General features: G+C 44.3%; 1 long non-coding RNA gene across 1 annotated transcript in view; it reads left to right on the top strand.

The window, feature by feature from the left end:
- Positions 1-24,423, top strand: part of LOC138920431 (uncharacterized) — a 62,162-nt gene extending 37,739 nt beyond the window's left edge. Inside the window, exons 2-3 of the long non-coding RNA XR_011431592.1 lie at positions 8,248-8,444; positions 24,192-24,423. This is a non-coding gene — a long non-coding RNA (uncharacterized lncRNA). The remainder of the gene's footprint in view (positions 1-8,247; positions 8,445-24,191) is intronic.
- The last annotated feature ends 331 nt before the right edge of the window (positions 24,424-24,754 follow it).

Here is a 24,754-nt window from a genome sequence, read left to right as displayed (position 1 = left end):
AAGGGAAGCGTGGGAAGAGAAGAGAAATGAGTTTGGAACCCTAGGGAATATTAACATTTAAGGCTTGTGTGTGGGAAGACGAGAGAGAACAGAGGAAAGAGGTCCCATTTAAGAGCCTGAGAAGGGGTGGTTAGACATGGCAAGGAGGCCAAAAATGAGTATTTGGGGATGAATGATCCAACACTGTCAAGGGCCACAGAGGTCAAGATCATCAAGGAGTGAAAACTGTGTGTTGAGTTTGGTCACACGGAATTTGTTAGGAGTCTTAGCTAGATCCATTGCAGTGGAGCAAAGGTGGGCAAATTTTGGATTAGAGTGGGAAGTGGAGGAAGGAAGTGACAAGCCTTTATAGGATTTTGGCTGTGAAGATATGGCTGAGGGGAGATTATTTTAAGATGGAGGAGACATTTACATGCTTAGGAGAAGGAAGTACCGGTAAGGAATGAAGAGAGGCTGAAGACGCAGATCACTGGTAGGAAGGGTTAGGATTATTGTCAGTGACAGATGGTCTGAGGCACTGGCCATGTCCAGAGATCCATGCCAGGCTGGCACAAACACCCACTGGCAGAAGTAGGGCTGGATGCAGGCCTACACACCAGTCCTTCATGGGTTGAGGACTTTCAGGAACCGAGCAGGGTTCCTGATCTGGGGTTCTAGTCTGGGTTCTTAGATGTGCTCCAGCGCAGGACTCAGTTGCCTGAATAGGTGTGTGAGGTGGGGAACAGGCCAAGAGGCCAAGCCAGAACTTATGTAGGCACAAACTTGGAGATGGCCCAGAAGTCAGGGGGAATTGTCACTGAGTCCCACAGTGTTAGGCTGGAGATCTTGTAATGCCTTCTGCTTTGGATCAGGGTTGGCGCTTTCATGGCAGCTGTAAGTACACAGACAGATTCTGTTGGTTACTCTTCTGGACAATACTTTCTTTTGGAAACCCTTCCATGTTCAGGAAGTGGAAGAGATAGAGCTCAGTAACACCTTAAGAAAGCTGGATTCAAGGAGTTTCCTGAAAATGTCTGTGCCTGAAGCTCTGCTTCCTTTCTCTTCCTGCTCCTCTTTCTTTTCCTTAATCTCCCCCTCCGTCTCCTTCTTCTTTTCCTTTTCTCTGTCTATATCTGGTTTTGGAGCACCGTTGAGGGACGTCAGTCATTTATGCCATGTAAATTCCTCTTCAAAACACGTGGGGAGCTTTGTTCTTTTTGCACAAGCTCTTTGATTTTGTTCTGGCGTTGACTAAAGTGTGGCCCTTCGGAGAACATTTCAGGCCTGAATACCGCTCTTAGCTCACACAGGCCTTTTGTGTGTCTCAGGTTTTCCTTTGCCTTGGACGTTGCGCAAGGAATGGCCTTTCTCCATCAGCACAAGATATACTGTTGAAGCTAAAATCTACTAACTGTGTGATTGATGACGTCTGGGTTTCTAAAATTCCAGATAAAGGGAAAAGCATCATATTGGTATACGTATTTTCCCAGCTACAGGGTGTATTTCATTCAAGAACACTTTTTAGACATGGTCTGATCAGTTCTCATAACAGCTATCACTTATGGAATCATTCCTATATGCTGGTGTGGGAGGGGAGGTCAGCAAACTACAGCCTGTTCTTTTCCTTTGGCAACCTGTTTTTGTAAATAAAATTTTATTGAAACACAGCTATGCTCATTTGTTTACATATTTTCTGTGACTGCTTTTGTGCTACAATGGCAGAGTTCAGTAATTGATACAGAGCCTAAAATACTCAACTATTTGGCCTTTAATGGAAAAGTTTGCAGACCCTTGCTCTGTAGTAAGTGCCCAGGGCTGCCATGTATGGCTGCTCAGGCTGTGCACTGCATGGAGAAGGGTGTGAAGGATGCCGCTTGGGCTTGTGCAGTGGTGGCCCTGCCGCTGAACTTGCACGTTTGTTGGGTATGGATTGAAATTCTTTTCAGGTGAAATGATAAAGTTCTTGGGATTTACTTTAAAATACCCCAGTAAAACAAAACGAAACAACTGGGTTGGAGGTTTGGATGAAACACAAATGCCAGACTGTTGGTGATTGTTGAATCTAGGTGGTGAGTATGTGGGGTTTATTTATGGTCTTTTTATTTTTGTGAATGTTTGGAATATTTTATAATAAAAAAGGTAAGACAAAAAGAGACATGCATCAATGACAGGTAAAAACTAAGTCCAAGGTGGGAGTGGAGGAGTCACCTGGAGGTTGGCGGATGACAGAATGCCGGGGGGACGAAGGAGAAAGGAGGTGTAGTGGATGCAGGGACTCTAAGGAGTAAGATGGTCTGGATGCATGGCCTCTCTTAGCTCATCCTGCTACATGTGTGAAGATTTAACCTAGTCTGTTCCTTTGCTCCCAGACCACTGTGTTCTCCCAAGACTTGTTTGGCTAATGTGGTCTGCTCAGAGTTAACAAAAGGGGGAAAAGCTGTGGATTACGGAGTCGGTGATAATTCCCTGGTAATTTTGGGGTGGCTCTGAAGTACATCGTGCACCTGGACCTAAGAACGCACTCTCTCTGCTTTGTTCAGATTTCCCCCTTCATCCCGGCTCTTGGGAACCTACAAGCTGGCAAAGAGGCAGATGAGTATTGCTATAGTAATCGTCTTAAAATACAGTCATGCAGATAATCTGGAGTTTGCGGATTAGCGCTTAGATTTGGACAATGCTCTTTGAATGAAAATGGACTCGTTTTTCATGTTGTCTTCTCGTTCCTCATATGTTACCTTTATTTTTAATTTTCATTTTGTTTGCGCATTGCCTTTCAGTCCAAGTTTGGTCAGGCACAGAAAGCTTCTCAGTTAGTTCAGTCTTAGGAGGTTCTTCTTCTTCTTCTGCTTTTTTTACTTCTCCATGAGTTCTGTCCTTTCCATTCTTCAGGGACTTAACATGACCTTAAATCACAATGACATCTAGGTCAATTATGATGATGATGCTTCTGATGCTCAGCAGTTTTACAAGATTGTACATCCTCCTTGAAAATGGACTTCTTTTCTTTAGTGGTAGACTTTGGTTTGCAATTGTACAGAAAAGAAAATTCCAATGAGAATTGTAGTTCATACCAACAGTGCCTGAAGCAGATGTATCTGGCCCCAGAAGCTCATTTCGTGTCAGATTATGAACAAGCCGCACCAGGAGAGGTGTACAGGTGGTCCTTGGTCTTTTTACTCCCTTTCTCCATCCATTAGCCCTTCTTCCTTTAATTATCCTTAATGAAGTCTTATTCTGAGCATGGCACAGTTCTGCACACTAGGAATAAAAAATCAAATAAGACCGGTTCTGCCCTTGGGGAATAGATGGAATTAGAGGAGTAAGCCAATGAACACAAGGGTGATAATTGCTCAGAGAGAGGTGAGTTCTGGATACTAGAGATGAATAGGAGGAGCTAAGGGAATTATATGAATCATAATAATGAAAATAGCTGACAATTATTAGCACACACCTGCCAGGTTCTATGCTCTATGTCATGACCTCATTTAATCCGTTCATCAAGCTTGTGAAGTAAACGCTGTTTTCATCTCCATCGCATTGGAATCTGTGAGTTACACAGCTGATGAGTGGCAGAGCAGGGATTCAAAACTAGGTCAAAGGCACACTTGTCCAACATGTTGTGGGTGCTCAGGGCAGAGGCGGCATCAAGGGTGAAGACTCAGGGATGAAACAGTATAATGTTGATGAACTCTGCGTGAATTCATAAAAGGTTGGTTAAACATGAGCACTGTAAGGCTATTATTCACAATTCCAAGATAATAAGAGAGTGTCTCCAGGCATAAAGTGGTTAGTTTTGATATAACATCTATTTTGATCTCTTAGAGACATAATCTCAGATTATCAGATAAGACTAAAGAAAAAGTAGAAGGTCAAAAAATTGGAATATATATTCTTGTAATAGAAGTGTAATCTTCATTTTTGTCTGTTGTCTCAGAGAAAAATTAAATGGTTAGAATGAAATTGCAACATTTTGGGTGAGAGGGTGCCATCATGAGTAGACTTCGTGTGGCTCCATTGGGTTGAATGTGGGAATCTTATAGACGGAAGCTTAGAAACACAGGCTGTTTGTTGTCTATCAGTAGAGAAAGTCTTATACAAACAGTTTAGCATTAGTATAATTATTCACTGAACACTGAGCAGGTGAATTAAAAAATATTCTCTTTTGTTCAAATGTTTTAAAAGTTCAGAAAGAAAGGACAAAGGCCTTTAACAGAGGAGGCATTTGGGAATGGAGATTACTTCTCAGCTGACAGAAGCCGAGGTCTGGGGAAGGAGGGTGTGGATCATGGGGCCATAAAGCTCTAAGCCTAATGCTCTGGAAGCACCGGGGGGCGGGGCGTACTTCTGAGTCTGGTTGCTAAGAATCCTTTTTCTGATTAAGTGACAACCATCAGAGGACTGGACAGCAAGGAAATGAGCCAAACTGCGACTTGCTTTGCATCCTTCTTTCTGCTTTCGCCATAAAAACAAAACAAACAAATGAACAAACCAAATTTAAAAAAGGGGAAAAGATGGAAGGAAGTGGATTTGGGACCACGTTATGAGGTTCTCAGAAGCTGATCATTGCTGTTTTCTGGGAGCAGAGGGCACAGATAAAGTTCACAGGTCAACATGAACTATGGGAGACTAACCAAGAAGAAGTTAGAAAATGACTAAAACATTATAAAATTATAATAATTAAAATAGCTTGATACTGCTGCATGACTCCATTTATACAAAGGACAAATATAGACAGATGGGTAGATGGATTGTCACGTGAACCTCTGCTGTTGGAAGGCCAGACAGTGGTTATCCTGTGCATGGGGAGAGCGAGTGGACGGGAGCTGGAGGGGGGGTTCTGGGGGGCTGGGGGTGTTCAGTTTCTAATCTGGATGCTGGTGTCACAAGTGTGTTCAGTTCATAAAAATTCATCGAGCTGTATACTTAAGATCTGTGCACTTTTCTACATATACTTCAGTAAAAAGTTAGAAAATTAGTATGATACGAGTGCCTGGATGGATAGATAAAGGGATCAGAAGACATAGTTCTGAATTGGCCAAAGCAGATAAGACAATTTAGTTTTTGCTAAAAATGGAATTTCAAGTGAGTGAGGAAAGGAGAGGTTGTTTGAATAAAGGATTCATGATAACTGACTAACCATTTGGCAAAAATAGCATTAGATGCCTAGTGCACACCTTAAATAAAATTAATTTGGGACAATTTTAAATTTTTAATATGAAAAAATGAAACACCCATATATGCTTATATCACACCACAATGAAAATTAACAGGCAAATGAGGAATTGGGAAAAGTATTTCTATCAAGATGTCTCACTGAGTCTAACTAAAGAGTTCAGGTTGTTATCCATAAAGTGTCGGATATTAGTAATGTAAATAGCATAACTTCTAGTCTGTAATTATAGACAAGTCTATGAACACAATTTTATTTAACAAATGTGACATATGTACAAGTGAATCAGATTTATTTGGAAGAAATATTCAGCTTTTTTCTGGACAATTATGACCTCACAGCATTCACAAATGTGGGTATAGCTGAGCTCCCCTAAAGCAACGTCTCCACTGTTCCTGCGAACAGTGGCTCCGCATTTCACAGAGAAGAGCAATCCATGCGGGTTCCTAATTTGCTCTGGATGAGGGATTTCACGTCAAAAAGATCTGTGTGTCTTTTCACAGCCCATCGATTTGTTGGAGATTGCCACACGAACCGACCCAGTCTCGGTGAGACTCTATTGATCATATTTTCAAGTGAAACATCAGGCAGTCTGTTTCTCCATTGCTCAGCAATGAATGGTGCACCCTACCCTAGCCAGAGAATGATGCTCTGGCTGAATTTTTCATATATGTTTAAGAGAGAATGAGACACATATTATCTATCTGTCTATCTATCTGATTATCTATCATCTATCTGTCTGTCTACATTTGAATAGCATATACTTTTGGTTTGAAAGAGCACTGAACGAAGACTCCACACTGTAAAGTCTTCTGGGTATTAAAGTGAATTCCCCCATCCAAATGTAGGCATATTGAGTTGAGGGCTAAAAATACTCTGGCTACATTTGGAACACGGGATCCTTTGGGATTTGTTTCATTTGACCACATTCTAATCATAATGATGTTAAAGTGTGCATTTTGTGCCTCAGGATAGGAGTCTTTAAATAAACTCTTCTCACCCTTAGGTTCTGTTTATTTATTTTAAGAAATTTCCCTCCAGGTTTATAAATTCCAACAGATTGCAAAAATTAAACACATTATCAACAGAGACCAAAACTGTCATAAAGACATTATCTATAAGAGAAATAGGAGGTGCGTGAGGGTGGTGTATGGTTCTTTGGAATTACTTTTTCATTTCATTATTTTAAATGTAAAACCTTGGGAATTGTTTTCCTTGACCAGTAGTTTCATGTGCTTCTGCTGTGTAATAAATAAATTAAGGGACATGGGAATTTCAACCAGAACAATCAAACATCATCGTGTGATCTTGCTGCTTTTAAATAAATGCAAAGAGGAACAGAAGGAGAGATGAAGGTATGTAGTGAGAAAAGCTGCCTCAACTTTCAGATCAGAGGAATCAGCACATTTTGACTGCAACGGAGAATTTACGTTATACCAATAAATATACTATTTGGGTTTGTAGACTATTCCCATGCCCCCAGTTATCTGGTTACTGCTCAGCTTTAATCTATGTTTAAGTAAATTAATTTTCAACATCAACTATGCATTTAAGTGTAATCCCACAAAGACCGAAGACAAAACCACACAACACACTACCACTCTTCATGGGGATTGGGACATCCGAGTCACCATTTGTCATCCATATCGCTTAGACAAGTGCAGATGAGCAAAGTCATTTCTACACTGAGCAGTAGCCTTATGTGGAGCTCGTCTAAGGCAGGGACTAGGCTGACATCACCATGTCCTCCACAGCAGTGTGTACGTGTTTGGGGAGAGAAGGTGTGGATTGTGGGGGCAGTGGGGAGTAAAGGGCCAGACCACCATTGTTAGAGTCAATCAGCCCATGTTGGGGAGCACTGGGAACGACTGGATGTCTAGGAGGATGGATTCTCAAATGCTATGTTGAGAAAGTCACATGTGATCAGAAAGGAGCACTGTCAGCTCTTGAATGGTGAGAATGACATGGTAGAAAGAAGAGAGAGACAGGTATTGGTGGCAGAATTGAATTTTCATTCCCTCCTAGTTAATTAAGGCACTTAGTAAGGGCTCCCAAGTGGATCTCATAAAGGAAAGCCTAATTCACAGTGTAATTTTAAATGTTGTTTAACAGATAAGTTGATACACTTGCTAATTTGGCCCTTTTTACCTGTCAGGAGGCCAAGGAGTTGTATCAACCCTCTCACTTTGTCCCTTTGTGGGCCTCCAACACTAGAGCTGTTAGCTGGAAGTCACCTTGTAGATTATTTATTTGTGCCATTTCATTTTCAGATGAGGCAACTGATACCCAGAGAGATTGAGGGACATGTTTAAAGCTCTAACTCACTCCCTTAGTCCCATTTAGTTCTCTGGTGGAGGAACACAGATTCAGCCCTGGGCTGTTTCTCTCCCTCCAACCCTACTTCCATTATAATTTGGGGTGATCTCAATATCTGTGAGGATGATGTGTCCAGTACTTGTCCTGTCAGGTCTTTGACCTCTATCTTCTCCCAAGATCTTGTCATTCACCTGCCTCAGCTACCCCTTTCTATATCACACCTGAGATATCATCATTACCCCTAACTGGATCCCCTCCACAATGTCCATGTAAGCATCTTGCTCTTTGATCCACCTCCTACTTTTCAGTTTCCCGACTCCACCAAAGTATTAGGCTGGGACGTCCAATTCACTGGCCTCACTCAGTGGATTCCTCCACACTCCCTTCCATAGCCCTCTTTCCTCTTCACCTGGCTTAGATTCCACAGTCCGTCTTTGATACAGACTGATTTTCCTAAGCTCTCTTCTTCTCTTGTCTTATCAAAAACTGACATAGATTGCCGTCTATCTCTTCCCTCTAGACTACAAGCTTCTCCGGGGCAGGGCCTTGGTCCGCTTGCTCCCTGCTGTATCCCGGGTGCCTAGAATGTGGTTGGCACAGGATAGGTGCTCGGTAAATACTAGTTGAACAAATGAATTAATAAGTCAGGGAAAGTGAGGGTAGCTTTCAGAGGTGTTAAGTTATATTTTGCTCTGGAAAAGTTTGGCACATGCTTCTGTTGGGATTATTTCTAATGCTAAGTTGTTTTTGTTTTTCTTCATTTCTTTTCTCCTCTCCCACAGGAAGAAGAGCCTCGTTCCTTGTGTCTCCCTCCTGAGGAGCTGATTACAGGGCAGCCTGGGAATAGCTGTCCCTGCCCTCAGAGTGTGCAGAGGGAAGGCGGTGAGGAGGGAGGGGAACTCGATGAGTGCTGACTCTGAAGCCATCACATCCACTGAGCATGAGCTCATGTTACATAGAAAGAGAGATATCAACAAGGGTAAGCTGTTGCCTCAAGTAACAACTTCTTGGCATTTTTCTGGCTTTTCTGAATCCAGCTTCAGGTGCAGATGATCCAGTAGGCATTTGGAATCAGGAACTTGGAACAGAGACTCATATGGAGACAGAAATTTGGGGATGGAGATAGATGGAGATGAAGCCTCCTAGGGAGAAGACATGGAGAAAAAAGAACATAGGGAAGGGACGTGGCAGGATCTTGAGATGGGAGCCCAGCTTTCCTGAAGAGCTCTGGTGCCATAAAAACATGGAGACCAAGTGACACATCTGATGATGAAAATAAAGCAAGCATGTTCACATGCAGCATGTCCCATCCACAGAGGCAGCCATGGTGCCATAATACCCATCACTTTGGGATTTAGTCACACGTGTGCACTTCTGATAATTTGTATCATTGATAGGAATTAACTTACTAAAACACAAAATGAGAATGGTGACTTTGAAAGGGTTAAGTACAGTTCATGGGACAGTGGTGGAGTGGAAAGGACTAGCCGGTGGTGTTAGAGAGCCCTTTGCTCTAGCCCAGCCATAGCATTATTTGCCCTCAAGAACTTAAATCCCCAGGCCTCTGGAATCCTGGCATCTCTGGGCTTTAGTTTCCTTACCTTTAAAATGAAAAAGGGATCCTACATCAATGAGTCCAAGGGGGCAGATACAGGTTGCATATCAGAACTGGAGATGGTCTCCTGAAAGAGCGCATATTGCGTGTGATCTGAGAAAGCATATTGGATTTTATCATCAAATTTCCTATTTGTAAAATGAACAAAAATCAGACATATTGATTTGGTAGTTCAAGCTACTGAAAATAAAGCTCAACCAAATCTTCCTGGTGGTGGGGCTAACGTTAAGAAAGACAGAGAAACTGGAACTAGATGATTCCAGATTGTTCAGTTCTGCAGTTCTGTTTAGAACCCCAGTGAATCAGTGCATGATTGTTTCTTTTGATCACTGCAGTTGATTGGGAGGTGCAGGGAAAAACAACCCATCCCAAAGACCCATGTTTGAATAGTAAAGAAACTCTTATACAAGACAAATCCAAACAAAGCTAGTCCAGTGGGTGTGATGATGTCTTTGGTAAGATGGGTCCTAATCCTCAGTAACTGCACCCATTCAGGTGTGGATTCACAAGAACATTCAGGGCAAGTCTCAGTGGTGCACCCCCTCATAGCTGGTTTGGTTATTGGATCCCAAAGGGGTGATAACTATAAGCCCAAGGGCCCCCTGTGGAAATCCCTCCTGCTTGCTAGGAGCTTTCAAAGAGTCAGAGATTAACACACAGGGAGCACAGTGTTCCCATGAAGTAATTTCTCTTTGTGATGGATGCTTAGATGGAGAAGTAAAGCAAACACCTGGAAGTACTTGTGGCAGAAAGAACCCAATACCTAGTGCATGAGAAACAAAAAACCGACTGCCTGCTCTACAGTTAGCAATGCCTTATTGAAATACAACGTCAGTAATAAAGACTGATTTGGTTAGCTCATGCATTTCTATTTAACTTGTTTCTCTGGAATGCTCTCTTCTGAGAGCTGATTGCTGAAGCCATGGAAATTACAATTTTCCATCTTTGTTTTAGAATTCTGCGTTCTGCTTATGTGGACTTTTAAGGGTCAGTTTTCACTTGCATTAGGATTTTGGTAACTCTGAGTTCCTTTAACAGAAGTTAACGTGTGTCAAAGGTTAAAGGTAGAAGATAAATCTTTACCTGTCATGCCAAGGAAAGGAGTTAATGTCAGCACTGGATCTTGGACAGCTGTGCACGAGTCTTACAAGGAAGTGCCCAGCCTAGGGGGGAGGTGGAGCTGGGAGAGTGGTCCTCCTAGGAAGCTGTGGGGTAGGGGGGTCGGGAGAGGCTCTCAGGCAGGTAGAGGATTCCAACCCCAGCAGAGGAGTGGAGCAGTATGCTGTAGACATGGCTCAGAGCTTGGGCTCTGGAGTGAGCCGGAATTGGATTAGTGTCCCAGCTCTGCCTTTTTCTAGCTTCCTGGCAAGTCCCTTATGAGCCTCACTTTCTTTATCCCATGAAATAAGGATTAAAAATGGCACCTATTTCATAGGAGTGTCATATTAAATGAGTTAATGCAGGTAATGCTCTTAGCAAGTACCTGGTACAATGAAGAGCTCAACAGTGATTATTACTATTATTGTTACTGTTATTATTATGTGAATAGACTAGGATCTTTGTTTGAAGAATCTGCCCAACCAAGGAAGCTAATAAACAGATGGTACCTGGCAGAGAGAGTGAGCATGATATCCCCAGGCTTAGGTGCCTAGGCAAGGTCCATGAGCATCCCAAGAGATTGTTTCCCTTATCCCAAGGACCAAAGCCTTCTGTCCTCTGCCCTGTTGGGTGGGGCTAGGGTTGCCCAAAATGTGCTAGGATGGAGGCTCCCCATGTAGTTATTGTAGAAAGCCCAGTTTCTCCTAGCATAGTACTTCTCAATCCTGGCTGTGCATTACAATCCCCTGGGGCTTTCATAATAAACTAATGCCTGGGCCCCACCTCTCGCACATTTGCTGTAATTATTCAGGGGGAAAATGTAGGCATTAGTATTTTAAAAGCTCCCTGGTGAATTCTAATGTGCCGCCCTGCTTGGAAAACTACTGATTAGCAGTTTAACAAGTAAACTAAGCATTGTTTTAGTGCAACAGAAGCAGTAAACATCTAGGAGCAAGATAATTGCCAAACCCATAATTCTTTAATAACCAACTGGAATAATTTGTTTTTCCTCCATTGGATCTCTTTCTGGCACTTGACACTGGTGACTCCTCCCTCTTTTTGAAACTCTCTCCTGCCTGTATTTCCTGCTCTGTCTCTCCTCTTCCCCTCCTACTGCTCAGCAGGCTCCTTCTCCATCTTTTCAGCACCTCTGCATCCTTCATGCACACCTTGGACGTTGACAATTTTCTGGGGTGTGTCCTTGGTCTGTTTTTCACTTGTTCTAAGCCCTTGCTAATTTAGCTCCTGCTCCCAGCTTCCAGTACCACCTACATGCCAGTGATTTCCAAACCTGGAGTTTTAACCCTCCAACTATCTTGAGGTCCAGGTGTGTGAGTTCCAACCATTGACCTGGATGTTCTGGGCCACCTAGACTACAGCTGTGTGGCAATCTTTTTACTTATCCCTAATTGTCTTGGTGGCAATTCATAACCTTTACTCCTTTCTTCATATTCTTTCTCTCTCTTTTTTTTTTAAGATTTTATTTTTTTCCTTTTTCTCCCCAAAGCCCCCTGGTACATAGTTGTATATTCTTCATTGTGGGGCCTTCTAGTTGTGGCATGTGGGATGCTGTCTCAGCGTGGTTTGATGAGCAGTGCCATGTCTGCGCCCAGGATTCGAACCAACGAAACACTGGGCCGCCTGCAGCGGAGCACGCAAACTTAACCGCTTGGCCACAGGGCCAGCCCCTCTTCATAGTCTTTCTTAATCTCATCTATCCTCACTCTCAATGGATCACCTTGCTCCACCATCCCTCTTTCCCAATTACAGCCTCTGAAGTCTGAAAGTGACTAATGCCCCCAACTCCAACTATCACTAAACTTATCAAACAAAGGCCCATCTTCCTCTTGTTTCTTCTTTTCTGAGAGGAAGGGCTGTGCCTTCTACTTTCCAAGACCAACCTCTCGACTTGGGTTCTGGATCCCATCTTGCTGCCTCCTTTCATTTAGACATTGAACCACTACTTATTAATTACCTACTTTGTGCTAGGCATTTTCCTAGGCAGATAATACAGCAATACACATAACAGACTGAGTCTCTGCTCATGTGGAGCTCATAGTCTAGTGGAGGAAGACAGAAAATGGACAAACTAACAAATACGTACGTGATATGTCAGGTGGTGATACGTGCTAGAAGAAAAATGAAGCCGTGTAAGGAGTGAGGGAGTAACTGGGGCTGCTGTTTTCTATGGTGTGGTCAGAACCCTGAATGAAGTGAGGGACATCTAGGGGTAGAGGGAACATGGGGTTCACAGGCAGGAGCATGGCTGGTGTATTGGAAGGACAGCATGGGGGTCAGTGGAGTGGGACAGTGGGGCAGAGGAGTAGAAGATAAAGTAAAAAGTAAAAAGAAGGGCAGGCTTAGGCACGAGCTCTGTGGCCCATCAGTGTCGCAGGGAGGGAGAAGACAAGCCAGCAAAGGGGACCGAGAAGGATCAGTTGGAATCAAGATAGATGGTGTCCCAGAAGCCAGATGAGGATAGTGTCACCAGCAAGAGGGAGTGATCAACCGTGTTAAATGCTCGTTTTGGTCAAGTAAGATGAGGTTGATTCTTAAATCAACCAGTGGATGTGGCAATGTGGAGGCTCCTGGTTGCCTGAACAAGCGCAGTTTTGGTGGCGCATGGAGGAGAAAAAGCCTTTCGAACGTGTTCAGGGGACAATAGGACAAGAGGAAGTAGAGGCAGCAAGTATGGGCAACTCCTTCAAGGAGTTTGTTCTGAAGGGAACTAGAGTGTGGCTGTAGCTGCAGGAGTCAACAGGCTTTTTATTAAATATACGACATGTAATTGTTCAAGGAAAGACCCAGTAGAAAGGGAAAGAATTGAAGGACCTTGCTCCATCACTTGTCTCCTCTCTCCGCTGTACCTGTCCCTCCAGGCTGACCTTTGGCTTTAGCTCCTTCACCTTGGCTCACTAGTAAATGTAGCCCTCCTTTCCTTCATGCAAGTGAAATCTCTAGAGCTGTGGAGTCAGACCATCCTGAGTTCAGATTTGGTTTCTTCTGCTTCCTGGGCTGTGTGACTCAGTCTCTTTGAGCCTCTGTATTTTCATCTGTAAAACGAGGGAAATAATTCTAACAAGGCTAGTGTGAAAATGAAGCGGGATAATGAATATAAGGAATTTAGTGCCTGGTTCTTAGTAGGAGTGCCATGAATGGTGGTTCTCCTACAGAAGGGTGAGGTGGGGAGGTGGGGGGAGGAGTTGGGGTTAGGGATTGGGAGAAGGGTTTAATTGGAACTTTCTTATCCTGAAGTAAATTTGTTTTCTGTTCTCTTAGCTAAAGAACTTCTTGAAAAGGTAGCATATACTCAATGATTTATTTTTACTTCTCATTCACGCCTCACCCCATGGCAGTATGGCTTCCCTTCTCCTTCTGTAAGAATTGCCCTTACCAAGGCTGTGACTTACACACAGGTCACTTTTCAGTCCTCTCCCTAGGTGTTGTCTCTGAAAACTTTGTGAAGTGATCACTCTTTCCTTTTTTGTCCCTTGGCTTCTAGGACATTGTGCTCCTTTGTTTCTCCTTCCATCTACTCTGACTCAAGGAAGGTTTACGACATGGGCTCAAATAAGACATTCGGGCACCCTGGACAGACCAAAAATTTTCTGTCCTTTCAAAACGGTTTTACTTGAATGTTGTCAGTATCGCACTGTACCTGAGAAAGAGGGCTCTCAACTCCCTGTGTTTAAATCTCAGCTCTCCCACTCCTCCTCATCTGTAAAATGGGGATCACAATAGCTGCTTCACAGGGTGGTTGTGAGGATTCAATGAGTTAGTCCTTGTAAAGTGTTTAGACCAGTGCCTGGAGCAAAATAAGTGTTAGTGATGATGTCGGTGATGATGATGACGTTGATGATGGGGATGATGATGGAGAGGAGGGGCTGAGCACTAACTATGTAGGTTTGAAGACAGAGAAGCCTCCCAGGTTCCACCACCCCACCCTGACCCCAAGCAGTTCAGCTTTGGCCCCAAATCTACAAAACTTACTCAGCAAAAATAAAACTCTCGTAGTTAATCTGTGCTGCCTTCCCTAGGAGGCAGGTAGAGGACGATCTTTTATTTTAGAGCATGTCCTTTAGGGCTGTCACTCTCCTTCCCAAGTGGATTATCTAAGTATTCCATTTCAATCATATATGGTAAGCCCTTCTAGACGAGTTTTGGTGAATATGATTTTCTCCATCTTGTTGCGTTTGCACTGATATATTATCAACCACTGGTGACTGATGACACAGGAAGCTGCCCTGGATGGTCAGCCCCCACAGTCCAACTTAACTCTGATGGCGCCACAGTTTCCTTCAATGGCTCTTCTCTGGTTGGTGTCCCTTAGATGCTTTTTCATCCCTAAATATTGATGTCATTGAATGCCATAGACTATCGTTGTTGGCTCTTTGGTCCACTCATCTAAATTTGGTGCCCTAGGCAGACCAAGTACAGGGTTCAGGTAGTCCATGAATCCTTGAAATTGCAAGCATGATTGGGTGTATATGTGCATTTCTAGGGGAGGACCCATGTTTTCATCTATATTCTCAATGAGGGCTCAAGAATGAAGAGTCAAGGGCATCTGAGGGGTTTATTTTCATAAGCTTTTGGAGTCCTTGTCTGTCCTGCTCCATGCACACAGAGGAGTTACTCTCTTCCTTTTGCTGGGCTGAGTAACCTTCCAAGTCTTCCTGAAACAGTCCCTCTTTGAGCCGAGAGAATCAATACTTCCTGTGGAACCCTTTAAACCTTCTCCTGGCCAGAGGAAGCCAGAGTCGTGCATTTAACCAGGACACATACGTGATTAATTGTATATACTTCTGTTTATCCAGCAGGATTGTGTGTTCTTATTGTGTGAGGGGACTGAATTTTGTTCATTTGTGCATCCCCAGTGCCTAGCCCAGTGCCTGGGACATGATAGGTGCTCTGTAGATACTGATTGGAAACATGACCACATTTTATATTCTTCAATTAACAATGAATACAAGAAATAGCTAGATAGCCAGATGATGCTGCATTTAGAAGTATTTAGCATCTTACTGGGCTAGATTATGAATATGTATATCAAAAGTGGCCTATCGAGACAGAAATTCCTGAGGGAAATACAAAAATATCACCCTATTTCTTTTACTGAAAAAATACAGTTTGATTTTCCCACTATTATTAGACTCCAATAAATATTCATCTTTTATCGCTCCAGGGGGGTCCCCAGCTTCCTGCAAGTGAAAGGAGTGCCAAATGTGCCCAGTAAATCACTCTGATTGTTTTTACCCTGTAGCCAGAATGGAGATCTTGGTTTGCTTCTTCCAACAGCCTCAAGATTCAAATAACTTTAGAGTTTTAATCCCCAAGACTAGAGGAGGCTGGGTAAAATTGCTCATAAAAACTCCCCGTGAAGAAGGTCACAGCCTGCTCTTGGGGACAAAAGTTCCCACTATACCCCACCAGGTGCAAAGCCCAGGAACTCTCTGGGCTAACGATGCTGCTCGCAGCTCACAGCAGCTACATTGCAGATCCCTGCGGGCCGGCAGCTGGGCCTGCTTCCCTCACGCTGAGCGTCCCTGGTCTGGTGCTCGTTAGTGGAGGCGTCAGTCTCGGTGACCAGTGCTCGGTCAGGAGAGCCCAGTGCCAGTGACCAGTGCTCTGTCAGGAAACCCCAGTGCCAACTCTCCTTCTTTCTCTACCCTGACAGCACCTGTGAGCCCATCTCCACACTGGTGTCAGGGGAGCCTGGTTAGGGAATGTGCTCGACTTGGTACAAATCCATTATGTCCAGGCCAAGAATGTGAACAGTACCCTACAACTGTGTATGGAGGAGAGAACAATTGAGGGCGCCAACGGTTGACAAATGATGCTACAGACATGAAGATCGGACCCGGTGCATCCCTTTCCTTGAGGACAATTAACTGTCCTAATTCACACCTGAAAACAGGCATGTTCCCAAACAAGGGATGACGCCCTGAGACCAGGGTGACCTGCCAACCTCAGAGGTACTGGAGTGCCGCCATCTTTTTCAGGTAAATGAGCATGACTGGAGTTAGGATTTCAACTCAAAAGGCAGAGAGATGGAGCAGAAGACAGTATGAAAGAATTTGTGCATGACTGCTAGTAGCTGGAGAGTAGATAACATCTGCAAAATAAGAAAACGCGCGCTGCCGAGTGGAGCGGCAGGAGCTCAGCTGGGGCTCGCTGTTAACGAGGCCCGGCCCTGGGACTTGGTTAACTGCCTCCACCCCCACCACTTATTTATTTTTTTATCTTAAATCAATTTCTTAGAGCTAAAAGGCATCTGGTTTAGCAAAAACAGCGGGAAATTGCTTTAGAAAGGTATACTTCACTTCAGGGAACGCGTTTTAAAATCTGAAGTAAACAGGCCTATAGTTCTTCCCTTCCATAACAAAGGCTATAACGGCCGCCCCAGCGATGAGGCAGAAGTGAGGCTGTCTTGCGTGGGGGCGAGTTTTGAAAGCTCAAAGGAAACCCCATCCATCGAAGTTGTAAGCTGTGAGGTTGAAACATTCTAAACGATTTGCACACGAGCGGTTTGGGGCAGGCGCTCCGCGCGGTCAGTGCCTGGCTGGGGGTCCAGGGACCGTCCCTGTCTTACAGGTGGAGAAAGTGAGCAGCACAGAGTTTAAAGACACGCTCAGGCCCTGCCCTGTGGTTGACGGAGACTCTCTCCGAGGGTGGGGGGAAAGGCAGGAGAGCCTCTTCCCAGCAGGGTCTAGGATAAACTCAAAGCAATTTATTGGAAGAAATGCAAGCCCCATCAATAACCAAGAAATAAGAGATGGAGATTGTAGGTAGCAGTCAAGATACCTGGCACGCGATTTCACCTCCACCTGGGACTTCTCTAGCGGAGCTTTGCACAGCGTCTCAATCTAGGTAAATCTCTTACATAAACCCGCTCGCCTGATGGACAGAAACAGGGTGAGTCCACATGTTAAGGGGCAGAGTCTCATCAAACAAGCGGCGCTAGCTTTGAATATGCCGACACTGTCGAAAACAAAGCTAAGCAAACCAAAAAACAAAGCCCCCAAACCCCAAACCCAAAACTGAACACAAAAAGCCAACCTGGCTCAGAATTCTGAGAGCTTCAAAGGATTGTGCTGACCGAGGAGGTGCCACTGCTTAATCAGGTCTTGCCACTTATGTTTGCCCGATTGAGCCTTTTCCTACCTCACTGCCCTTTTCCAGCGACCTCGTGGGCTTCGCTCAGCTTTCCAGGGCCAGCTCGCTGCACGGGGGCGGGGGTGGGGGGGGGGGGGGGTGGGGGACGACGACGGACTTCCTGCGCAAGCCGCATATCACCTTTGGTGACGTTATAGATCGTTGTGTCCACAAGGAGGAGCCGATCGGAGGTTCGGAGACGCGTGTGAGTGGTTACTGATGGATGGGCATTCCCTTTGAGTGGAATAATATTAAACTACAGCGGGAGCAAAGCTAGGAATGAACGGAAGCTAATAATTTATATAAAAATTCTACCTTTCCTAGGTCATAAGCTCTTAGGAAGCAAATCTTCTTCGCAGCCTCTGTGGTACCTGTGGCTTTTCTCATAGTGGGCACCCAGAAAACGTCCACTGATTCGATTCGAGCCATCTTGGTTCAATCATAAGGGAAACAAACTGGTTTTATACTTTTATTTTTACGGTCAGCGTCTCGGGCACTTAGCTCAATGACTTCTAAGCCCCATTTATTCACACTGATATTTCCTGTTCTCCAGAGCCAGTGAGGGAAGGAGGTGAATCCTGAAAGATGAGGTGGAAAACACAGAACAATCATTAGATGAAATGATATCAATAATCATTGCAATTGCTGATTTCAGTTGTAACTGTCTAAATTGAGAAGGGAACAAGGAAATGTTTCATTAGGCATCAGGCAAACTGAAAATAGATTTAGAAAATATTTACAATTCGTCTGTTCAATGCATAATTATTAGGAATCCAGTATGCAGAGGACATTGAGTTTGCATTGAGCTCTGGAGGTTATAGGGCTTCATTTGGCAGACGAGATCTCTACCCTCAGGGACCTTATAGTCTAGTGATAAACAGAAGGACAGGGACCAGTGACCATGTTGACGGGGACTGACACTCTCCCACTTCACCTTCCTTCCTGACCTGCGCTCACGCAGGCCCCTGCAGACTTCACTGCAACTCACCCAGCCCCTTTTCTTTCTGTTCATTGCTGGAAAATGCTGCATCATGAGGTTAATGTTGATGAAACTAGTGTGCTCGTACCGTTCCCTGTGTTTCCTCTCATTACTGGAAAACACCGCATTCTGAAATTAAAGTTACTATCATACATGACCGTGTAATTAAACCGCATTTGATCTGCATTTCACTTTTATCCCTGGTTGGGTTTTTCTTCCCTGGGCCTCTAATTTAGAACCAATGCACAGGCGTTTAGACCCACACATGATGCTTTTGAACAGATCTCAGTTAATGGGTAAATATAGGGCATGAGGTACATAGTAAGCATGGATGCTGATTTGCAATAATCCCCAGATTTAAGGGATTTTCCTTCATTCACCAAGGGTAAGCTCATTATACAGAAATGTGGATGAGGTCATAATACTATCTCTGTTGGCTGCTATGGAAGGGAAAAAAAGAAAATCGAAGTAATCCTTCGGCTAAATTCTAAGTAAATTTTGCTTGGAGTTGACGAAAAATGGCTTAAGTACTTGGGCATCTAGGACCTCATTGTAACCAAGGTTCTGCTTAGTTCCACTTTAGGGAGGTGCTGGTTCGCTTGAGTTTTGATCAGGTCCGCTGTGGTGCTGAGCCTCCTTTCTCGAATGTTGTCTGTTTTATTGTTGTTGCACAACCTGGTTATGTGTCGGTGTGAACTCCTATAATGATCGCATGTATCACCACACTCCGGACAACAACGACCGTCACAGTAGAATACAGGATGTATGTCTGCATGAGGGCAGCTGAAAAATGTTAGTTTCTTTTACACCTTTATTGAGAAGGATTGATAAATTAATTGTTCACCTTTGAATTTGGCCAGTGGAATTATTTGGAACGGCAGGATCAGGGCTATCAAGCTCTGTGTTATCTCATAGCTTGTTAGAGCTGGAATACGAACAATAAATCCACCAGGTACCAAATGCTTAGTCATATGCCGGGCATTGCGCTGAGGGCTCCACATGGATTGTTTCATTACAGTAAATATCCTCACAACAGCCCTGTGACCTGGATCTTATAATCCCTATTTCCCAGATGAGAATGCTGAGGCTCGGTTACTCGCCCAAGGTCGCAGAGCTCGTAAATGCAGAGGCAGGACTCAGACCTGCCTGATTCTAGAGCTCGTGCTTCTGGCTGCTCACTGTGCTGCTTCTCACAGCTGGCAGCAAATTTAGGGGTTGATTCCCACTGAAGACTCTGAGGCCAAGGAAAGTTAAGTGACTTAGTGAAGCTCCCTTTGTTAGTGGCACATTTGGGCCCATGCCTCAGATCTCCTGGGCTTGTGTCCTTTTTGCTCATGGTGAAATAGAAGTACCGGGCCGTAGGGGCATCCACATCTTTCTCTTTATCAAGGTGCTAAACCGTGGACCCGTCCTCTACTCTTCCTGACTTTCTCCTCTCATGTCCAGTTGGCCAGAAAATACTGTTGATCCTTTCACCACAGCATCTTGCATGAGGTAGAGCTCATGCAACAGGATGGTTACGGATAGGGCTCTGCAATCAGGTTCGAGCTGGGTTCAAATCTCTGCTCTGATACTTGCCAGCTGGGTGATTTGGGGCAGATTAAATAATCTCTCTGGGCTTCAGTTTTTTCATCTGTAAACTGGGGATAATAACATTGGCCACCTTGCAAGATTGTTTGGAGCATTAGAAGATATGGAGAGAAGCCAGGCCCTGCCTCAGGCAGCACAAGCTTACCTCTTGTCCCTAAATCTTTCCCATTAAAAACAAAACGTCTTTGTGTTTTGATCAAAGCCATTTTCAACAGTTGATTGGTGTTGTTTTGTTCTGAAGCCTAGGATAGTCTTTCAGCCTGTGAGCCCCTTGTTTTAAGCCTTTCTAATTCCTGATGTTTGGGTATTTTGTGACTGCGTGAGTGTGTTTTAAAGTGTGTGTGTGTGACTAAATGATAATAAACCAGGGACCATAAACGTTTTTTCTTTTTTCTTTTGGTGAGGAAGACTGGCCTTGAGCTAACATATGTTGCCAATCTCCCTCTTTTTTTTTTTTTTGCTTGAGGAAGATTGTCGCTGAACTAACATCTGTGCCAACCTTCCTCTATTTTGTATGTGGGATACTGCCACAGCGTGGCTTGATGAGAAGTGCATAGGTCCACACCTAGGATCCGAACCCGCAAGCCCCAGGCTGCCAAAGTGGAGTGGGAGAATTTAGCCACTACACCAGCAGGCCGGCCCCTGTGCACATTTTCTTTTTTTTTTTTTTAGATTTTTATTTTTTCCTTTTTCTCCCCAAAGCCCCCCGGTACATAGTTGTGTATTCTTCGTTGTGGTTCCTCTAGTTGTGGCACATGGGACGCTGCCTCAGCGTGGTCTGACGAGCAGTGACATGTCCGCGCCCAGGATTCGAACCAACGAAACACTGGGCCGCCTGCAGCGGAGCCAGCGAACTTAACCACTCGGCCACGGGGCCAGCCCCCCCTGTGCACATTTTCTTTTTAAAGGCAAAACAAAGCAAAGCAAAAAGGGTGCAGAGTACTTATGATGCCCGGCACACACATGCTCTCAACAAACATTTTTCTTCACACGACCCATCCCTTTCTTAGCCTTAGCCCTGATCCAGACTTCATCTTCCTACATCTAGACAAAAGCAGTCCCCTGACTAGTCTCCTAGCCTCTGTCTTTTACACTATTGTGAGATGAAACTATGCTTATCTTGTTCCCTTGCTCAAGAACTTAGTTGCCTGCAGCGTCATTTCCAAAGTCTCCAGGCTTGCAGGCAGTGCCCCACGTAACTGACTTCCTCAGCCTTTGCCATGAGTCTTGCCAACTGTACGGTCTGAGGGAGCAGTCCCCACAAGACTGCCCTCACTTCAGACACCAAGCACAGGTTCAGTGCTCCCAGGACCATGCTCACTTCGGACCAGCTGGCTACGAATTTGGGAGTCCCCACAATTACATTCAAGTTTGATAATTTGCTGGAAATATTCACAGAACTCAGGAGTGATACACTTAGTATTACACTTTTATTACAGCAAAAGGATACAAGTGAAAATCAGCCAAGGGAAGAGACTCATGGAGCAGAGTCCAGGAGGGGTCCAAATGCAGAGCTCCCAGCATTCTGTCTCCATGGAGCCATGCAGTCATGGACAGCGTCACCTCCTTGCAGTCACCATGTGTGACAATACACATAACATATTGCCAACCAGGAAAGTTCACTCAAGCCTCTGGTGTCCAGAGTTTTTATTGGGGCTCCATCACATACTGCTCACATGGCTGACCTTTATTTAGACTCCAGCTACTCCCAGATGTTGGGTTAATACCTTTAGTCATCAGTTCTTCTTCTTTCTTTTTTTCTGGTGAGGAAGATTGTTGCTGACCTAACATCTGTGCCACTCTTCTTCTATTTTGTATGTGGGATGCTGCCACAGCATGGCTTGATGAGTGGAGTGTAGGTCTGTGTCCAGGATCTGAACCTGCAAAGCCCCGGCCACTGAAGCAGAGTGTGCAAATTTAACCACTATGCAACCAGGCCAGCCAATAGTCATCAGTTCTTCTGGAGGTCATAACTGATACTGTGTGGCCCCGAGGTCCCCATCATGAGTCACATTGTTAGACTGTTTGTGGCCAAAACTCCCTAGCATCAACGACCCCCCTATCAGGCAGGACATTCCAGAGTCTTAGAGATCAACTCCTGGTAGCTGAGGGCAAAGGCCAGACCTCTCTCTGGTCAAGGTGAACTCTTCACTACACCGCCTTATTTCCCATTGCTCTTCTATAGGACATCACCGCCAAACAGGGCAACACCCAAACCACCCCATGCTTTCATCCAGCTTCTTTTATCTGTAACATTTCCTCCTTTACTCCCAGGGTGCTTAAATGTTATGCTTTTTATGAGGCTCAGCTCAAGTCTCATTTGCCCTATGAAATATTTGTCATTTTCCCCAAGCTTTCCTAATCACCCACTTTTCTAGCTAGTGGGTATTTGCCTTGTGTGGCCCTTGATGTGGCCTATATCTATAGACTTCCCTGAGCTTTGTGTCTCTCTGTAGCCTGTGTCCACCATAAAGTAATTGCTCAGAAGATGCTTTTTAATAATGACAATAATTTTCTTGGTGTCTGAGGCATTCAATAAATCTCTGTGGAAATGAACTGAACTAAGTTTCTCTTTGATTGTAAATTAGGCACATTTGTTAGCTGTATCTCACTCTTTCTGATTATTTGGGCTCTAATTTAGACGTGTAGCTACCTAAGTGAGTCAATAGATGCTGAGATAATCAAATTCAAATTGAGCTTCAGAATATTTACAAGTCAACAAAAGCCAGTGGTAGATCGACATTTGTGGACCCTAATGTTTCCCACAAAACAAAATGGCCAAAAATGTTTCCTGGGGGGCAAAAAAACACTTCCCAGAAACCAGAACTTTGTGCTAGATTGGTTTGGCACTTATTTTTACTGTGGTCCAGTTCCTATGACCCCTGGTGAGTTAGAACCTAGAAGAGATGGGCAAATCCCATCCAGAGAGTGCTTTTGAAGAATAATTGATGCCTTAAATACCAACACTTTAATTTTAGTATCTCAAGATCCCAGGATTCAGCACTTAGGCAGGATCACTGTCTGCTGTGTAGACAGATGGATGTTTATTGCTACTGGGCAGACAAAAAGTTCCCTTATCCACACCAAAACAAAAATGTTTTTACCAAAATGTCTGAATTACTGGCTTCATTCAGATATGGCCTCAATCTGTATTTTATTTAGACCAGGCCTCAATTGTCATGACAACCATGCATGTGTATATGTGTGTGTGTGTGTGTGTCTGCTGGATGGTGTCTGCAGGCAGCACCTTCAGTATGAAGGCAGAAATAGAGTGGGTGTGCTGAGCAGAGAGTGTCTCCCTATCCATTTAAATGACAGTGTCAGAAAAGGTTTAAAACTTCATTCAGCATCATTTCTTCAATTAAAATCCCCAACAATCAGCTATTGTCTCCAGCAGAGCAGAGTAGTCATACATTCAAGGTCGGTGTCTACGTGTCTAAATTCTCATTCTGTTTTGTATCAATGCCGGTTACGATTCAGCTATGTTCTGATCCTGCTGCCTCGCTATGTCAGCCTTCTTCCCCCCAATTTCTCCAGGCTGATCTCTTGCAGGAACCTCTGGCATCCTGGACCCCACTCTGGGGAATCACTTGCAGATTATACTGTTTCCAGCTTCTGATATTTTGTCACATTTCTCTAAAGAAGGTCAGCTTTTCAAGACAGGTCATTCATCTTTGAGCCAGGAAATCCATTTTGTTCACACTGAGCCCAGGACTTGATCTTTCTGAATTTTCCATATCTTTGGAAGCCCTGCTGCTCTTCCAAGCTACTGGGCTACTATTCCATAAGTACCCCTCTCACTGCATAAATGGTCTTGTGGAAGTCAAAGAATTAACATTTGATACATCAGTTCATTATTTCTTGTGACCCTCAGTAGCTTTGGCCCAGAGTCCCTATTCTTGATGTGAAGGCAGACATAAGAAATTGACTCAAATGTGGCTGGTTGCCCCAAACTCTTTCTCTTTATTGTCTTGAAACTGAGTATGAGAGGACAAGGCTGTTCCAGAACAATGCTACGTGAACTTAAGGAGCATTGACAGCAGCTGCCAAGAGGCGATCTATTCACGTCGTGGGACCAGAAAGATTTACTGGATCAGTTCGTGTCCAAATCACCCAAACATGGAGACTTTTGCTTTCAAAGACCCATTCCTGGAAGTTTTTCTGGACCCTATGCCCTACGTGAACTTTCCAAGCTGCACGGGAAGGTCCAGGTAAAGGTTTGGGATGGCAAGCCTTAAAAAATCAGTCTGCTTTAGTTGACTCAGGGGTGCCATTGTTTCATGTGTTTTCAGACATGATGGTATCTGGGGTGCCCAAGGTCAGTGGGAGCCTCCACGCTGGAGAAGTAGCAAGCACGGCCCCGGACCTGGTGACTGTGCAAGACCTTCGAGATTCCACACGAGCCCAACGTCCAGCTGAAAGTTCGCGCTGGGATCCACCGGAGTAAGGCAAGACAGGATGTATGGAAATCCCGCCCAGCACCTCCCCCATAGCCCACGACGCACCTGTTTGCAGGGGAGACAATGTGACCACCCCCCCCCCCCAGGCAGGCCAAAAAAACAGAAAAAGAGAACATTTAAACTCCATGATTGTAATGTTAACATTGTGCCAAACATTTCCCTTGGTGATGAAAGCAAGGGAAAGAAATGAACATCTATTAAGCACTACTTATTATGTGCCAGGTATAATGCCAGGCAGTCATACGTATGATCTCATTTGACCCAAGATTAAAAAATTTTATTATTATTATTATTTGCTTTTGACTTTTTTTATTGAGGTAAACATACGTATAGTAAAGGGCACTAATCTTAATTGCACATTTTGATGCATTTTTATCTATGTATCCCCTCACAGA

Source organism: Equus caballus, chromosome 23 (assembly GCF_041296265.1).
Source record: "Equus caballus isolate H_3958 breed thoroughbred chromosome 23, TB-T2T, whole genome shotgun sequence".
Classification (NCBI taxonomy): Eukaryota; Metazoa; Chordata; class Mammalia; order Perissodactyla; family Equidae; genus Equus; species Equus caballus.
The sequence above is the reverse complement of the archived record's forward strand: the minus strand, read 5'-3'. Positions and strand labels throughout refer to the sequence as shown.